The sequence below is a fragment of the Equus przewalskii genome, chromosome 21, assembly GCF_037783145.1.
Source record: "Equus przewalskii isolate Varuska chromosome 21, EquPr2, whole genome shotgun sequence".
In the NCBI taxonomy this organism is placed as follows: domain Eukaryota; kingdom Metazoa; phylum Chordata; class Mammalia; order Perissodactyla; family Equidae; genus Equus; species Equus przewalskii.
The window spans coordinates 48,869,289-48,886,973 of record NC_091851.1 but is presented as its reverse complement, the minus strand read 5'-3'; the positions used below and the strand labels follow the sequence as shown (position 1 = coordinate 48,886,973).

General features: G+C 54.4%; 2 long non-coding RNA genes across 2 annotated transcripts; one reads left to right on the top strand and one right to left on the bottom strand.

Annotated features, from left to right (window-relative positions):
* Nucleotides 1–1,782: 1,782 nt before the first annotated feature.
* Nucleotides 1,783–3,981, bottom strand: LOC139078156 (uncharacterized). Its single transcript, XR_011530965.1, has 3 exons — nucleotides 2,778–3,981; nucleotides 2,252–2,452; nucleotides 1,783–2,107 (listed from the first exon to the last, which is right to left on the bottom strand). It is a non-coding gene; the product is annotated as an uncharacterized lncRNA (long non-coding RNA).
* Nucleotides 3,982–4,079: 98 nt separating this feature from the next.
* Nucleotides 4,080–10,868, top strand: LOC139078018 (uncharacterized). Its single transcript, XR_011530699.1, has 4 exons — nucleotides 4,080–4,351; nucleotides 4,639–4,894; nucleotides 5,205–5,324; nucleotides 10,532–10,868. It is a non-coding gene; the product is annotated as an uncharacterized lncRNA (long non-coding RNA).
* Nucleotides 10,869–17,685: the final 6,817 nt, after the last annotated feature.

Genomic DNA, 17,685 nt, shown 5'->3' with positions numbered 1-17,685 from the left:
GTGGCAGCAATGGGCCTGGTCGCAGGGCACAGGGGGCCCACGTGCTGGGCTGCCTCTCCCTTTGCGTGGGTGCAACTGAGCTGTCTCAGGGTTTGCAAATCCAAAGGCTCAGCCTGTGTCTGCACAAAGAGCTCTGGAAGGTTCCAGCCGCTGCTCTGGGTGTGTGGCCACGAAGTCCTCCCCTGTCGCCACCGGCCCCCTCCTGCCCAGGTGTGCTGCAGCCCAGCTCCTCGCAGCTCCGTGAGCACATGGCCTTGTGTGGACCCGAGGCCAGCAAGGTCAGGCCCAGAGAGCTGCCCCCAGCCTCAGTCTCAGACACGAGTCCCCTCCCCACCCCTCAGGCCTGCTGCCAGCTGCTGGGGGTGAGGCAGGTGGAAGTCAGCACTGGCCCAGGCTGACCAGGCAGGGGCTTGGTGGGATCAGCTTGTGAGGGAGGCGGAGCCTACACGATGGGGTGTGTGGGTGTATCATTGGCCGGGAGGTGCCACAAAATGAAGTCAGAAACATGGTGCACATATGTGCGTGCATGTGAGCATACATGTGTGAGTTATGTGTGCACGTGTGAGATGTGTGTGCATGTGTGCATGTCAGTGTTTGAAACCTCTGGGCCTCTGACTGTCAGGCCAGCTCATCCTGCACCAGCATGTTCACTGGATCCTGGAGGGGACCTGGGCTGTGGTCCCGGGGGAGGGGTGAGCAGGCTGCTTCCCACCTCACCCCAGGTCTTGGCTGGCTCCTCCCTCCCCAGCCTTAGGAGAGGCACAAGGAGCAGTGCATTGACGCTCAGAAGAGAAAACCCTGCTTTCTGAGAGTGGGCTGCTGGCCCCACCAGGGACTGCTCCCACTGGGCACCCCCACCCCCCACCCCACCCCAAGCAGCCCACTCAGTGTCCACGGAGGGGCACAGGGGGGCCTGTCACCTGTCCTTCTTGGAGGTGGGCAAAGGCCACTCACCTGGTCTTGGGCGGAGCCCCACGTGGGGAAGGAAGGGGGCAGCCGGCTGCTGCTTGGGGCCCTGCCTGCCTAGACGCAGCCTCGCGGCCAGAGGCAGGCTGGCCAGGCTGCCTGACCTGACCCTCCCTCTGCCCTGGTGCCCAGAGCCGGCACTCAGCAAACGTGGCAGAATGGAGTGAACTGTGGGAGCCCAGTGGGCGATGGAGGGGGCCACCCACCCTGACACTGGCCCAGAGCTGGATGTCACAGGACCCCCGAGGAACGCCCTCCTGTGGCCCTGGGATCACCATCAGGTGGGGGTGTGGCTGCCCAAGGCAGGCTGGACGCAGGGTCGGCCATGGCCCCCGCTGAGCCTCCCCTGCACTGCACTCCCTCCTTTGGCCTCGTTGCCAGTGCGTCTCTGGTTCAAAATCCGCCTCAGCATGAGCTGGAGTGACTGTGCACCTGGTCCTCTCAGGCGTCGGGAGCAGGAACGCTGAGCCTCCTGGGAGCGCCGGCGCCCCTCACCCTGATGACGGGCAGCGCGCAGGTGGGCGCCGCACACGAACTCAGCTCGGATTAACCGGGGAAGACACCGGCCGCGGGCGCCATGGCGCTGCTGAGGCCCGCGGAGGCACGGCGCCCGCGTCCCCGGGCGGTCACGCCGGCTGCGCACCCGCGGGGAAAGCGCCCGATCCCCTCGCCGCCCTGCCTGGGACAGGAACGCCAGACGTTCGGATCCTCCTTAGTGCAGACGTCTGGATTCAGTCCGCCGGAAGATACTGTGATGGGAAATTCAGGCTGCAGACGCAGCTCTGCGGAGCCGTGTGTCAGGTCATTTGCCAAAAGTAGAAAGCAAATGTAGAATCCTTTATTTTTTTATTTTTTGCATCCCAAGGTTTTCCGGGCAGTTTTGCACAGTGAGAGAAGAGGACGACGCTGCCGCTGGCGATGTGAAGGCTGGGCGCTGGCAGACCCGCAGAGCAGCAGGCAGGGCTGCTTCTGTGACAGGGCCCAGGGGCCTAGAGTCCCCCAGAGGAGACGCTGACCCACCCCCGGCTCTTGGAGATGGCCTGCAGTCCTTCCGTGCTGCCATCTCCCGTCCTTCGTGGAATGTATAACCAGCCTTGAGCCATCTTGAATTCTCCTTCTGCCTCTAGAAATAGCTGGGCCCCTGGGGGAGCAGTGAGGGCTCTGTAGAGGGAGGGGCTGGTCCTGGCAGCCCCCTACCTTCTGGGCGCAGCCCCGGCTTTGCCTCCTGCACACCCTTGGCTCCCAGCCCGCCCTTCCCACCCCCAGCATGGGAGTTTATTCAGACCTGAGTGCGGGCACAGAGAGGATGGCCAGGTGTCTAGCACATCACCCCTCAGTTCCACAGTCCAGACGTCCAGCTGGACCTGCCTGCACCTGGCTTCTTGGACATGCTCAGTGTCCAGTCCTGTGTGCTGGGCTGAAGGAGTGCTGGGACAGTCTCCATGCTCCATGCTAACCAAGACTCGCCACCCCGAGCATCCAGGATCTGGGAGAGGGCAAGAAGGCAGAGGCACAGACAGAGGGACAGACACAGGGACAGGCACAGGGACAGACAGAGAGTCAGGCAGAGGGACAGAGGGACAGGCAGAGGGATGCACAGAGGCCTGCTGTAGGCATGGCTGGCGGGAGTGTCCCTGGGCTGCAGTAATAAAGCTCCACAAGCTGGCTGGCTGAACACAGCAGGTGTGCATCCTCCCTCAGTGGGGCTGCAGTCTGAGGTCAGGTGTGGGTGGGGCTGTGCTCCCTGCAGAGCCTCCTGGGGAGGGTCCATCCTGCCTCTCCCAGCGTCTGGGGCCCCCAGGTATCCTTGCCTGTGGCCGCATCGCTCCCGTCTCTGCCTCCGTCATCACGTGGACTTCTCCCTGTGTGTGTGTCTCCAGATCTCCCCATCCTTGTAAGGACACCAGTCACTGGATTTAGGGTCCCCCTGCTCCAGTGTGACCTCATCTTTACTGATGACATCTCCACAGTCCCTATTTCCAAACACAGTCGCACTACAGGCATGAGGGTGAGGAATTGAACTTATCTTTTTGGGGGATGCGATTCAGCACACGACAAAGGGGGCCCACGCCTGCTCCCTCCCTTTCCAACCTTGAGGAAGCCTCTTGCTGTTCATCTCTGTTACGACAGCACACCAAGAACAGTTGCCACGGAGTCTCCATGCTTCCCCCCACTTCCAGTTTGGCCTCGTCTGCTCCACGCCCGTCTAGAGGGGCCGTCCTGGCCGCAGGGACTTGAGGCAGCTTCTTTCCCAGCCGATGCATGGGCTCAGTCGCTTCGTTGTGAATGCTGAGCTGGCTGGACAGACAGACAGATCAGACACAAGCAGGAGTAACAGCAGTGCCTGACCCAGCGTGGGCCTGACCGTGGAGCCGGGGGTCCGAGGGCTCTCCATTACGGTGCCCTGCATCAATTCTGTGCTAGCTCTACATGGCGTTGACGTGCTGAGATAAAAAGTGAGTCATTCTGGCAATTTCCAAGTCTCTGGAGAGCTGCCAGGAAAACATACAAATTAAATATTCTCGTTGGCCGCCCGGGATCACGCAGACCTGGTTTCTCACGCGCCAAGCGGAATATTAGTGCAATTACCGCCGGTGCCAGCACAGGGACTCCGGGAAGGGAGGGGCTGGAACTGGGAGCCTCGGTGCCGAGCGGTGAGTTCCTGGAAACACCCAGAGACGAGCGATCCTGTCCTGAGATGTGGCGGCAGGTCGGGGCCTAGAAATCAAAGATGTGGCCGAAGGCTAAGGGATGCGGTAGCTTTCAAGTGGCTCAGGAGAGGCTCTTGGGCCTGGCTGCGGGGGCATCTTGCCTCTTTCACTGTGCTGGCTACGTGACCTGGAAGCAATAATTCAGTCTTGCCACTCTCAGTCTTCTCCTCTGACAAGTGGGGCCAGTGGTGGCCCAGCCCCACTCGGGTGAGCTGAGAGAGGGTCGGACGAGGTCGTGTGCGTGTGGCATTTCGTTCGGGGCTGGGCACATAGTAGGTGCTTAACGTTGTGTGCTCTTCCAGACAGACCCGAATTTCTCAAAGTGGTCTCGAAACCACTCACAACAGAATCACAATGGTGGGCGGGGTCTTGGTAAAAATGAAGCATCACAATCCCTGGGGTGGCCTTGCATGTCCAGCTGTGAAGAAGTCGCTGGTCCGGGCTCGCCTCCTGCCACTGGCAGTAAAAAACGCACGAAGTGCAGGAGGCCGGGATTCGCAGATGTGACAGCACAGGATGGACTCCATGGGAGAGGGGACACGGGAGGCGAGTGCCGGGTTTGCCCCGCGTCCTGCCTGTGTTGAGATGTGGAGCCCAGGCAGAGTTCAGAGGTCACGTGGAGCTGAGGAGGCAGAGCCGGGTTTGGGAGCTGCTGAGGCATTTCACCGTCTCAGGTCGGGTGCTGGAGGGGAAGGGCCTGTGCAGGAGGGGAGGGGGCAGGGGCCTCTGGGTGGGGGTCGTGTGGTCCTTGGTGAGGGCTGGGCTGCCCATGCTCAGGGTGAGACCGCAAGGCCCAGCAGAGTGGGGCTACTGTGGGCTGCTTGCTGCACGGAGGTGCCAGGTACACATGAGGCTGGGGATGCTCTGAGCTCCTGCCAGTCTGAGTGCAGTGACATTGCGGACCAGAGAGGCCCTGCCTTAGGGTTCACGGCCACACCTCACACTAAGGAAACTGCCCTAGGGTGAAGGACAAAACTGAGGAGGACCAGCCCTGATGAAGCGTGAAACCAGCAGTCCCAACAACCCCAACCCACACCCGATGATGGGCACACGTACGTGTTCCATCTGCACAATGCGATGCGAGTCAGCCACAAAGCAGATGAAGCACTGACACACTGCATGTGGATGAACCTTGAACACGTCCTGCTGAGTGAGCACAGCCACACACAGAAGAGCACATGTTGTGTGACTCCATCTAAGTGAAGTGTCCAGAAGAGGTGAGTCTATAGAGATGGTTGCCTGGGTGGCAGAGAGGACACAGGGCACTGCCAAAGGGCATGGGGTTTCTTTTTTGGGTGATAAACACATTCTTAAATCGACTGTTATGATGGTTGCACAATGCTATGAATATACTAAAAACCATTAGTTATACACTTTAAGTGAGCAAATTGTATGGCATGTGACATATCTCAAAAGTACAAAAAAAAAAGGGAAAAAAATGTAATCACTAGAAACAGAACTTGAGATGACCCAGATGTTGGAATGGCCGATAAGGACTTTCAAACGGCTGTTGTAAATATTTTCAAGGATGTAGCTGACAACATGGACAAAAGGAGAGAACTGATGGGGAATTTCATCAGAGAAATGGAAGCCATAAGATTGTCACTGGGCAGGCTGAACAGCACACAGGAAACTGCAGAGGAAAAGGTCAGTAAGCTTGAGGACAGGTCAACGGAAATTATCCAGTTGGAAGAACATTGAGACCGTGGGACTCATGTCTGTTGTGTGTGGGGGTGAATATACCTAGTGGTCTAGTAAATATGTAATTGTGATCCCAAAAAGAGGAGACAAAATGAGGCATAAAAATATTTAGAGAACAACCAGCGAAATATTTCCCAAATTTGATGACAAATATCAACCCATTGATACAAAAAATAAGACAAATACAGAGGAAACCATACTTACACACAGCATAATTAAACTGCCTCAAACTGGAGAATAGGAGAAAATCTTAAAAGCAGTCAGAGAAAAAGGACCCCAAGAAACAGGGCAACAATAGCTGCTTCTCATTTTAAACAATGGATCCTGAAGACAATGGAATGATGTCTTAAAAGCGCTCCATTGAAAAAAAGCCTGTCAATCAAGACTTCTATATCCAGTGGAAATTATCCTTCAAAAATGAGGGTGAAATAAAGACATTTGAGGGTTTTTTTTAAGCTGAGAAAATCTGTTGCCAGGAGACATGAACTACAAAAAATGTTTAAGTTCTCCAGGCTGCAGGGAAATGAAACTAGATGTAATGCATGCCTAGGAAAGAATGAAAGGCATTGGAAAAGTAAATATCTGAGTCCATAAATATTGTGAAACTTGTAAGAGTCCGAGGTGGGCAAGTAGGATGACCCCATCATGAGCAGTCTGTGCTTTATGTAGAGCCGCTCAACATTAACTGCAAATGGCCTGTTACAAGTTAGGAATTCATATTGTAACTCCTACAGCAACCACTGGGAAAAAAGAGTTTTATTTTGTTTATAATAAGTCAATAGAGGAGATAAAATGAAATACTAAAAACACTTGATTTGCCAAAAAGCAGAAAGGAAAAGTAGAACATAGCATCAACAATAAGCAGAACAAAAGGAACACACCCAGCAAGATGGCAGACTTAACCCAACCATGTCACAGTCATGTTCAGTGGAAATGGACTGAACACTCCAGTTCAGAGGCAGAAATGGTCAAAACTGGACCAAAAAAGCAAGACCCAGCTACGTGCTGTCTGTGAGAGATGCACTTTGAATACAGAGCCCCAGAGAGGTCGAAAATGAGAGGAGGGAAGGGTGTGTGGTGCAGCAGCAAGCATGGATGTGGCCACAGAGCATCAGGCGAGGGGCTTCCCCAAGAGGATGAGGTCTATTTCATAATGAAAAGCTCATTGCATCAGGAAGTCGTAAGTCACAGACATGGGGCACCTTGTGCCAGAGCTTCAACTCTGTGAAGCAAAGTGAGAAGCAGAGAAATCCACAACCAGAGCCCGAGATTTCAGTCCCTCTTGCAGTCTTGAATGGGACGAGGAGCCAACAGTCAGTAGTGGTCTGTAAGAGGTGGACAATGCTGCCAACCAACTCGACCTAATGGGCAGTTACAGACCCCTGCACCAGACGAGTGCCAAATTCACAATCTTTTCAAGTGCTTGGAGCATCCCCTGAGATAAGCCATATGCTGGACCTTAAAATGAGGCTCAGTTGTCTCAAAAGATGGACGTCTCCAAAGGCATGTTCTGTTGGTGCGATGGGATTAAGTTAGAGATCTACATAAAACCCCAGTATCTGGACATCAAGCAGTACATTTCTAAATCTCCCCTGGGACCAAGGAGAAACTATCAGGGAAACCAGAAACTATTTCTAGTGAAATGAAATAAAAATGCAGCGTATGGGAATTTGTGGGATACAGCTGAAGGCGTGTTCAGAGGGGAGCTTTAAATGGTTGTTGTGGAAAAGCAGAGAGATCTAAATGTCCAAAATAAATTATTTTAAGTTTTCACCTAAGACTATAGGAAAAGAAGAATAAATTAAACACAAAACAAGTCAAAGGAAGAGAATAGTAATGATAGGAATAGAATCAATGACTCAGAAAACAGGCAAACAGCAGAATCACCAGCCAGAAGTTAGCTCTTGAAAAGATTAATAAAACTGACAGCCCCTAGCAGGAGTGATCGAGGAAACACTCACATGTTCCAGCACCGGGAAGAATACTGTGGGCATTAAAGGGTGATAAAGGCTGTTAGGAGCAACTTATACCAATAAACTAGATAATGTAGACAAAATGGAAAAATCCCTTGAAAAACACAACTAACCCAAAACTGACACATGAAGAAACAAAAAATATGAATAGTTCTACATCTGTGAAAGTTAATGAATTAATAACAAAAACACCTTACCACAGAGAAGACTCCAGACCTGGCCAGTTTCACTAGTGAATTCTGCCAAAACCTAAGGAAGAGATATTATAAATCTCACATAAACTCTTTCAGAAAATAGATGATGAGGAAAAACAACTTGCTTTCCGAGGCCAGCCAGTGGTTTGCTGGTAAATGTTTGACAACTAGCTTTCTAGGGGAAAAAATCTGGTTTGCAATGTTTGCCAGTTTCTGTGATGTCCGTCCTTGCACTTTGGCTGATTTCTGGTTAGCAATGTGACAGGTGTATGCAGAGTTGGGAAGAGAGGTGCACAGGTGAGTCAGGCCCAGCACACCACTGAGGCCAGCATAGCCCTGAAACCAAAACCGGACAAAGATATTATAAGTAAAGAAAACTACAGACCAAATATTTCTTATGGACAGAGGCAAAAAATTCCTGAAAATATTAGTAAGTTAAATCCAGTGATATAATGAAAGGACAATGCATTATGACCAAGGAATGTTTATCCCTGGAATGCAAGGTTGGCTCAATATTCTAAAATCAGTTGATTTATTTTACCATCTTAACAGAACAGGGGAGAAACCCATATGATCATCTAAATAGATGCAGAGAAAAAATTCACAAAAGTCAACACCCACTCATGACAGAACGTCTCCACAAACGAGGAATAGGTGGGAGCTTCTGGAGTCTGAGAGAAGCCACCCACAGCTGAGGCTGTGACAGCTCCTCTGTGTGTCAGCCCGAATGCACCTCTGGGGCCCAGCCCAACTGTGCTGGGAGGAGAGTAGCACCTGAGTCAGGGGGCTCAGTAGGGTGGGTGCTACCCCGTGTGATGGCGCCTCATCTGATCTGCTGAGGCTGCAACAGAACAAAAGTGGAATCCACCCTTTTGCTTCCTGCCTTCTGCCCAGCGGAGCTGGGACATCTGTCCTCTCCTGCCCAGGGACGGGGACTCACACCGTCGGCCCCCCTCGTTCTCAGACCTTTGGACTCGGACTGAACTACACCACTGGCTCTCCTGGGCCTCAGCTCTCAGACAGAAATTCATGGGGTTCTCAGACTCCATAATCGGATGAGCCAATTCATCATAATCTCTAGATGGATAGATGATAGGTAGATAGATAGATAGATAGATAGGTAGGTATATAGATAGATAGATAGGTAGATAGATAGATAGATAGATAGTTAGGTAGATAGATAGATAGATAGATAGATAGGTAGGTAGGTAGATAGATAGATAGACAGTTAAGTAGATAGGTAGGTAGATAGATAGATAGATAGATAGATAGATAGATAGATAGATAGATAGATAAAGTCGATCCCAGTCAGTGTTTCAGGAGAGCCGGCATGCAGACACCACTGGAAACCAGCCCCACTGGGTATGCAGCCCTCCCAGTGGATCACGTCCTGCTGATGCCCTGGCCATGGCGGGTGGTCACCTACTTACTGTGTGACTTTCCCCAAAGTCATGGAATATACTTGTGCCTCAGTTTCTCATCAGTGAAACAGGAATGGTGAGGGCCCTGACTGCCTCCAGGATTCATGCTTATGAACGACTTTTCATAGAAAAGCTTGTGCGCTGACCGTTGATATCATTCTTGCACCACCAGAACTTCCAGGGCAGGAGAAGGCTGGGGGCTTGGGGTGGGTGCGAAGGCACCGCAGCCTGTGCTCCAGGAGACATCTACAGTTGGGCCGCCCTGCCGGGGAGGCTGCAGGACTGTCGGGACAGTGGGGGTGAGGGGCCTGCCCCCTCCTCTGAGCCCCAGAGCAGGCTCGTGTCTCCTTTCACGATGCCCCTGACAAAAGCTACGCTTCCTGGTGCCTGAAGGCAGCCTTCCTCTTCCAGGGAGCTGCTGCGCACGCCTCACCTGCCCCCAGCTCAGCACCTTTCCCCAGGTGCGCCTGACTGTGTCGTCCTGCTCTGCTGTGTGCAGCCTTCCTGGCGCAGGGCTCGGTGACACAGGGCTTTGTAGGAGCCTGGAAGGTAGGGCGATTGCTCCCCACTGAGTCCCAGCCTGGCACACTGTGGGCACTCAAAAAATATTGGAAGGAATGTTGGAGCAAATGAAGGAGCTGCTGGAGGGGTCAGAGTGACTGGGAACAGGGGGCGTTCAGGGAGTTTTGCCAGAGGAGGTGGATGCTTGGGCTGGGGAGTAGTTGGCGGGACCTCAGAGGGACCCCGCCTTCAGCCCAGATGAAGGCTGCGGTCCCGGCTGGCCCCCCACTGTGTGTGCGCTAGCTAAGTTAATTACAGCCACGCGGAGATGCACTGCAAATTGTTCCCAGTTAAAACTGCAAATTCACTGGAACAAGGAGTGCTAATTATATTCCACTTGTTACCACTGCGTCTCGTTAATATTCCAGCAGCTGCTCCGGCAAGATAACGATGGCTCCAGCCGAAATACTGGGAAGATAGATAAAAATCAGTAACGACACAGTTCCCAGAGCGTTTGCCCTCCGCACACACAGTGAAGCCCTGACGGAGTGGACGCTCCCCGACAGATGAAAGCGGGAGCATGTCTGCGTGTTCATTTAACACACTCGAACAAAGACTGTGGGAACGCTCACCAGCGCGTCCTCCGACGGGTGTGCAGTTCCACGCATCAGACTCTGTCCTTGCAGACCGAGCGTCCCACCCCGGTTTGGGATCTGTTTTGGATTAACTGTGTTGTGTTGTGAGGAGGACTTCTAGAAACCTCGCCACCGAGGCCACGTTTTCTCCCAGCCTCCTTTCTCCATGAGGCTTTTGCACTTGGCTGCTGTCTTGCTGTGCAAACAGATTTAAAAATTGCTGTTATGACAATGGGGCTTTTTCATAACTTCGAATGTGAGATGAAGTGATACTGGAGTAGCAGTTGCCAGAACAACAGTGTGCCCAGATCATGGGCAGCGTAAGCCCCTTTCATGGCACACTTAAACGGGCTGGAGGTCTCACTCCCCGGGAACAAAGCAGCGCCTACCGTCATTTAAAAAATGCTTTTTATTTTGAAATAACTATAGATTCACAGGAAGTCACAGGACAGATGGCACAGAGACGTCCCCTGCAGATTCCTCATCTGTAACGTGCATGACATCTTGCACAGTCCAGCACCAGGGCCAGGACGTTGCGTTGTGCAAAGCATGTGCCTAGTTCTCGCGGTTTATCACACGTGCAGGTTCCCGCGACCACCACCGCGATCTGGAGCACATCTGCTGCGTCGCCACAGAGACCTTCCTCCTGCTGGCCCTTTACAGTCATACCTTCCCACCCTCCTCCTCCTGTGACAGCCCCACCCCTGCAACCACTAATCTGTCCTCCGACTCTGTAGTGTTGTCATTTCAAGAGTGTTGTGTAACTGGAAACGTACTGTGTGTGACTCTTCGAGACCAGATTCTTTCACTCAGTGTTGTGCCCCAGAGACCCACCCGAGTGTCGCTGGAGCAGTAGTTACTTCCTTCTGCGGCTGGGTGTGCTCCACGTGGGGCTGCAGCACGGTTTGCTTAGCCAGGCACTATTGCAGGGCACTGCGGCTGTTTCCAGTGTGGCTATTACAAGCACGGCTGCTAGGAATAATGGTGCGCAGGTTTCCGTGGGGACATGCCTCTTCCTTTCTCTGGGGTCAGCGCCCGGGAGTGCCATTGTTGGGTCATGCGAGAAGCACGTGCTTAGCTTCCTAAGAAGGCCGGGCCATTTCCCAGAGTGGCAGCCCTGCTTTCCAGCCCACCAGCCATGGACAAGGGATCCAAATTCTCCACATCCTTGCCAGCATTCAGTGAGGTCGCTGTTTTCTGTTCCGGCCATTCTGGTGAGTGCATGGTGACACTTCACCCAGGGTTAATTTGCATTTCCTCGATGGGGAGGGATGTGGACTTCTTTGCGTGGGTTTGTTTTCATCCACATCTCCTCTTTGGCGGGAAGTCTACTTGTGCCTTTTGTCCATTTTCTAACTGGATTGTTTTTTACTGTTGAATTTTGAGCATTCTTTATATATTCTAGATACGAGTCCTTCGTTGCCTATGTGATTTGCAAATATTTTATCCCAGTCTCTAGCTTGTCTTTTCATGCCCTTAAGTTTTCTTTCATTTTGACTAATTTCTTTGATTTTATTTATTTCCACTGGAACTGAAGAAGCTGTGGACTCTTTGGGTTGTAAATACTGTGTCTTCCTGCCAGTGGCCCTTCCTCCAGGGTTCCTCCATTAACCTGTAACCCGTGTGCCGACATTGGTTTGAGGCAGCTGCTGGGGCCTCAGCGGCAGAGTTGGTGCCTGTGTTTTGCAGCCCCTGGGGATTCCACGGCCGCAGGGTGAGGGCCTTCCTCTGACCGCGGGTGGCGGATGCTGCTTCTGGGGGGCCGAGGAGTCGGGTATGGTGCGCTGTGACTCGCTCTCCTGTCTCACAGGTCGTGTGCATGATGAAAAGGAGTCTGGTCATTGTTGGACGTGTGGGGTCCTCCCTGCGGCTGTTGGTTGGGTTTCTAGACTGTGGTTAGAATTGCCCGCAAATCCCTCGAAGCACACAGCCTGACTGCTGGGTCAGGTGCTGAGGCTGGATGGACCCCATGCTGGGAGAGGCCTCTGGGAGCTGTGGCTCCAAGGCCGCCCACTGCCCGCCCTCCACGCCGTCCATCCCTGCCCCAGGCTGGCTCTTCCTGTGCTCCATCCACACTGGCCCTGAGGATGTTTGTTGAGTGCTTTCCCAGGTGGCTGCCAGACAAGTGTTCGCCTGGCCCCCTTTTTTTTTAGCTCTTTTTCTGACCTCTGTGGGCTGCAGGCAACTGTCCATCCCTTGTATTATCCATCTGGGAGCGTGAAGTTCCGGCCGTAGGGTGGCCCCCAGCTCAGACTGGCCACACCCACCCACTCTCCTTCGCAGGTGAACTTGGTCTTAGTTTCGTGACTTCAAAAAAATTTAATTAAATTGGGGAATTTTTATTTTTATTTTTATTTTCTAGTTTTATTAATTTTGATCAGAGTAATACTCCTACTGTTTATCTCTTTTGAGTCTTATTGAGTTTTTTTTAATGGCCCCAAAGATGGTCAATTTTGGGGACATCTGCCTGCCCCCTGGGCACCTGAGAATGTGTGTTTGTGTCCCTGGAGCTGGTGTCAGGTGGGCATCAACTGAGCCTCTGTGGCCTCCTTTCTCGTGCCGTCTCCAGCCTGGCCTACCCGGTCTCCCTTACCCACCCCCCTCAAATCCCCAATCAGCAAGTTCAAGATCAGTTAGTCTGATCCATTGCCACCTATTTTGATCTGAGAAAATGATTTTTCCAAAAGATTGATTCTGCAGCATTTTAGTTTGCTGTCTGTTAACCTAGTTGAAGTGTGCCTTTTTGATTCATGTTTGAAAGTCTTTATGAGGCTTTTTCATCAGCCAAGTGTCTGGCCCATAGTGGTGCTGGTGACCTCAGGCCTGGTGGGGAGGAAGGCAGGGCAGGGCTCCTGGACCCCCCTGGGCCCTCCTCAAGACCCTGCATGTGGCTCGTCCATCACCTGCCTGCCCGAAGGAGAAGACTGATGTGATCTGAGGGGCTACATTTTCATGTGTTTCTTACCAAAAAAGCCCCCTGCCCTGGTTCTCATCCTCTCCCTGGTCCAGCAGAGGGAGCGTGTGGCTGGATGGCCAGAGCACCCACTGTAAGTCCCGGCCCACCCACAACCCAGTGAGGCTCGTGTTTAGGGTGGGGGTCTCTCTGGGGACCCCAGCAGCCTTGGCTCCTGCCCCAGGAGCCCCCATCCCACTTAGCCCAGGGGCATTTACTCCACGCACAGGGTCCCGGGTGTCTGTGCTTGCCTGCCAGGGGTCCATGAATCCTCAAAACCAGAGGCAGAATCGTGGCTGCCCTTCTGGGAAGATCTATTGCTTTTGATAAGTCTGAAGGGTCCAAGAGTCTAAGGTCAATCCCATGGACTCTGGCTGTCAGCCTGGCGTCCTTGTGTCCAGGATGGAGATGGTGCGATTGCCCCAACCTCACTGGACTGTGGACAGCCTGGGGCTGGACGGCCCAGGGGATCGGTGCAGGGGGCTGCTCATCTGGGCTCTGAATCCAAGCTGCCCTCCTGCCTGCTGGACAAGCAGCTGTGCTGCTGCTTGCCTCGGCCCGGTCCTCCTGGCTGCGGAGCCAGACTCTGGTGGCTGAATGCTGGCCTTTCCCAGGGCTGTGAGCTTTCTGGATGTGACCCTGTCTAATGTCCCCTCAGCTGACCGGGTTGCCTGCCCCTCTGCGGGAGAGGGAAGCAAAGCTCAGAGGGGCTCACCAGGTGTCGGGGCCCTTGGCTACTAAGCCCACACCGAGGATCCTGACCCAGGCCTCCCCACTTCAAAGCTTAGACTCCAGCCTCCGTGCTGTCCAGTGTCTGTGGAATATCCTGCAGGGGGACATGAGAGGGCCAGTGACACCATGGTCAGCGATGATGGCGTGGCCTCTGAAAGCCCCGAGAATGGGGCCATGTCCCCGGACTCCTCCGACCTCCCTTACTCCTGGCCCTGGGACCGGGGACTGCAGGCAGGGCCGGCTGCGGGGCTCCCTGCAGTGTTGCCATGTGGCATGGATGGCATGTGCCAGAGACAAAGGGCAGGGGCGCAACAGGCACCCACAATGCGGCAAGCAGCTGCCACGGGCCTCCCATTTGGCAGCAAAGCAAAACAAACAGGCCACAGCCTGTGCCGCGTTCTGACGGGCAGCAGAGGCCCCGGCCGAGGGCGCCAGGGCAGAGCCCACCTGTGTGGATGGTTCTGGAGAAGGCCCCTTGCCCACTGCCTTGCTGGAGCCGGAGTCTCAGACCCTGACCGTGTCCCTGTGTGTCAGCGCCCTCTGTGGCGGGTCCTCGCCAGCCTTTGGCAACGGCCCTGGGGTGAGGGGGCTCCTGCTCTGGAATCACTGTGTCCCCAGGGAGGGGGCCACAGAAGACAAGCGGCGCCAGGTCCTCGGGGTGCTTCCACTTAGCTCTGGATCGATCGTAAGTGATTCAGCGTGTGGTCAAGCCCAGGGGTTTGGGAGCTTGGTGACCCTCTGGCCTCTTCTGCTATAGGTGGGCAGCGCCCTGATCGGGGCAAGAAGCAGGGATGCGTGCATCCTCAGAAGGAGAGGCAGCTCAGAGAGGCTGGAGAGCCGGGTGCAAGGTGTGGGCGTGGGCAGGAGCCGAGCTTGAGGGGCTGGAAGGTGAGTGGGTGACGTGTGTTTAGGGGACTGCTCTGGTGGGAATGGTGCCCGCTAGTCTATGGCGCCAACCCAGACAAGAGACAGTCCTCTCATCGGATCAAGGCTGGGAGCCACCCGGGGTGGCTGCAGCATCATGGAGTGGACCCTAGTCACTCTCTGGGGTCAGCCCTTCCTGGGGACATTGCCATGGAGCGGCAAGGCCCATGGAGCGCTGGCCTCAGACCCCACGTGCCAAACTTTTCTGTGTACCGTGTTCCACCTGGCAACCATCCTGTTCGTGGGGAGGGTCTCATCTGTTTTGCCAGCATCTGGCTCCAGATGAGGTACACACTCTGCCCCTGGCTCCCTTCCGCAGTCACAGACGCTGGTGCCGACAGGCTCCCAGGCCCCGCCCCCGGAGGAATGTGCTGGAGCACTGTTACCTGAAGCTCTATGGAAAGCTGTCTGGTCCCACAGAGCAGGGTGGTCAGTGCCGGCGCCTTGTGGGCTGGCACTGGCCCTCACCTCAGATCTGGGCATTTCCAGGGCCCTTGGTCATCCTATCCTTGTTGCTGGGCTTGTCTCAGATGCCTAGTCCAGGATGGGGCTGGCCTCCTTTGTGGGAAGTCACAGTGAATGCCCTTCCCCCTTGGGGATGAGGACAAGCCAGGGTGCGAGGTGGGCACGGCAGGGTTGTGTCACTCGGGGATGAGCCCTTGAGGGGTGCACTGTTGCTGACAGCACCCCTACGCCTGTGCTTCAGCAGAGGAAATGAGGGGGTCAATCCTTTTTCTGTGCCTTGCTTGCTGTGGGACCTCTCTGAGCCTTGATCTCCAAATCTGTAAGGTGGGTGAAGACCCTCTTCCTGCCTTATGTCCTGGGGTTGGGATCCTCATGAGGCCAGAAGAAACCAGGAAGGCTGTGTGCTAAACCACATGTGGCCTACACACTTGGTGATGTCCTGCCTTGGGGAGTGGCATAATTTCGCACTTATGGCTCCAGGTCACGTGCCCAGGCTGTGTGCGTGTGTGCATGTACATGTGCATGTGCGTGCACACGTATGGTGTATAAGTGCACATGCGTGTATGTGTGCATGTGCTTGAAGACACGTGTGCGTGTGTGCATGTGTGTATGGGTGGGTGTTTGAAAGCATGCATGTATGTGTGTGCATATGTGTATGTGTGTTTGTGATTGCACATGTGTGTGTGCACGCAATCCAGCGAGTGCTCTGCTTTCACATAGCCTCTGTCTAGGCTGTGGGCTGATGCTCACGGATCGCAGTCCCTGTGGGTGCTGACGCGAGGCCGCTGTCTTCCCGGCGGACAGATGTGTGTGAGGCTCACATGCCAGTGAGCATGCCAGGCCCCTCCAAGGGAGAACAGACAGGCCTTTAATATATGGCCTGGTGGAGCCCTGGCCCTGAGTTGTGAGTGAATAATATTTATCACCCACGGTCGTACGGCGGGGTTATAAACAGTTAATCTTCACCAAAGGGCAGAATGAAATATTGTCTGATATCATTTTTAATAAAGAGAATAAATTAGGCTTAACTACCAGGAGAATCTTCGAATGCTTATTGCCGCTCACTGAATGGCATGAATTAGCCAGTGAACTCCCGTGATGCTGGGCCGTGTCTCTAGCACCCAGCACCGCACCTGCCGGGGCGGCTTCATCTGGGGCTGGAAACAGAGGCTCCAGTGAGGTCACCGCTCCTGTATGCGATGCTCGAACCCTCGGGAAGGGAAGGAGTTTCAAGACCGTGCTCCTCTCCTCCGGGTGTTGTGCTCCCACAAGACCACGTCAAAGCTGACAGGGGCTTGAAGAATGCACGGAATGATGTTATGTGCATCTGAAAAAATACGTGGCCCCAGCCCCTTGCCGTGTGGGCAGAACACCCCGGAGTTGGCGGGATGGCCCAGGCAGGCTGGGGAGGCCCACCGCACACCCCTGCCTGTCCCGGGTGTAGGGGTGTGGGGGTGAGTGCCCTGGTTTATTCTACCACCGTCAGCCTCACGATGTTGAGGGAGAATGCAGTCCCAGGGAGGAGCAGAACGTCCGGCTGACGCATGTAATAACACGGCGTTGGGATTTCTTCTTTCCACAATAGGGGTGGAAACGGCAAAGACATTGAGAGAGCCCTTGACTGGGCCTGTGTGCTGCTGGCACGTCTGAGCTCTTAGGACTGGCGATGTGCCCCCTCTTTGGTCTTTGGGGTTGGGGCTCAGGCCTTCTCCCTGCAGGTCCTGAGTCTAACTCACCTGGGTCCTCGGCCCCCGACCTGCATCCTCCTCAGAGGATCCAGAAGAAGAGCGAGGACTGGGCCTCGGAATTCTGGATGAGGGTCCCTCTCTCCGGCTTGGGGCGGGAGGGGGGAGTCCTCATTTTGCATTTCAATGGGTTTTTTATTAATCCACCTGCACAGACACAAAAAAATCCCTTTCTGTGCTGCACAGGGCGTAATTTAAGCGGCTTCGGAAATAAAAGCGAGAATAAACGTTATTGTTATTCTCGATATACAGATGTTTGTTCTCCTCTGCCCCCTCCTCCATTTCCACGACTGTCTAGTCGGTGACGACATAAATAGGACGTGTCTCCTCACCATCTCCGAAAGCCTTTTGTCTTCTGGGACAGCAGCCTATTATGATGTCATGCAATGCGACAGTAATGACCGCCCCCCACCCGGAAGTCTTCACCAGACAATGGAAGACACGCGTGGAGTGCGCCGACGGCAGGCAGGGAGTGTGTGTCCAGGAGCGAGAGTGTGTCTCCCTCTGGACAGGGCGCCAGGGGTGGGGGCACACCCATTCTCCACGGATGGCGTCCTCAGCCCTTGCTGACTGCAGCAGGTGACATGAGACGGGGGTGGGGAGTGACCTTGAGTGGCTGGTGGTAGAGTCTGGGCTTGACTGAGGCTCAGACTTAAAAGATGAGCCAGGAGACTGCAGAGGAGCCGCCCTGCACCTCATCCTGGGGTTCGAGACCCCGAGTCGGGGGCTTGGTGCGGCATCCCCTACTGGGGACCAGGCTCCTG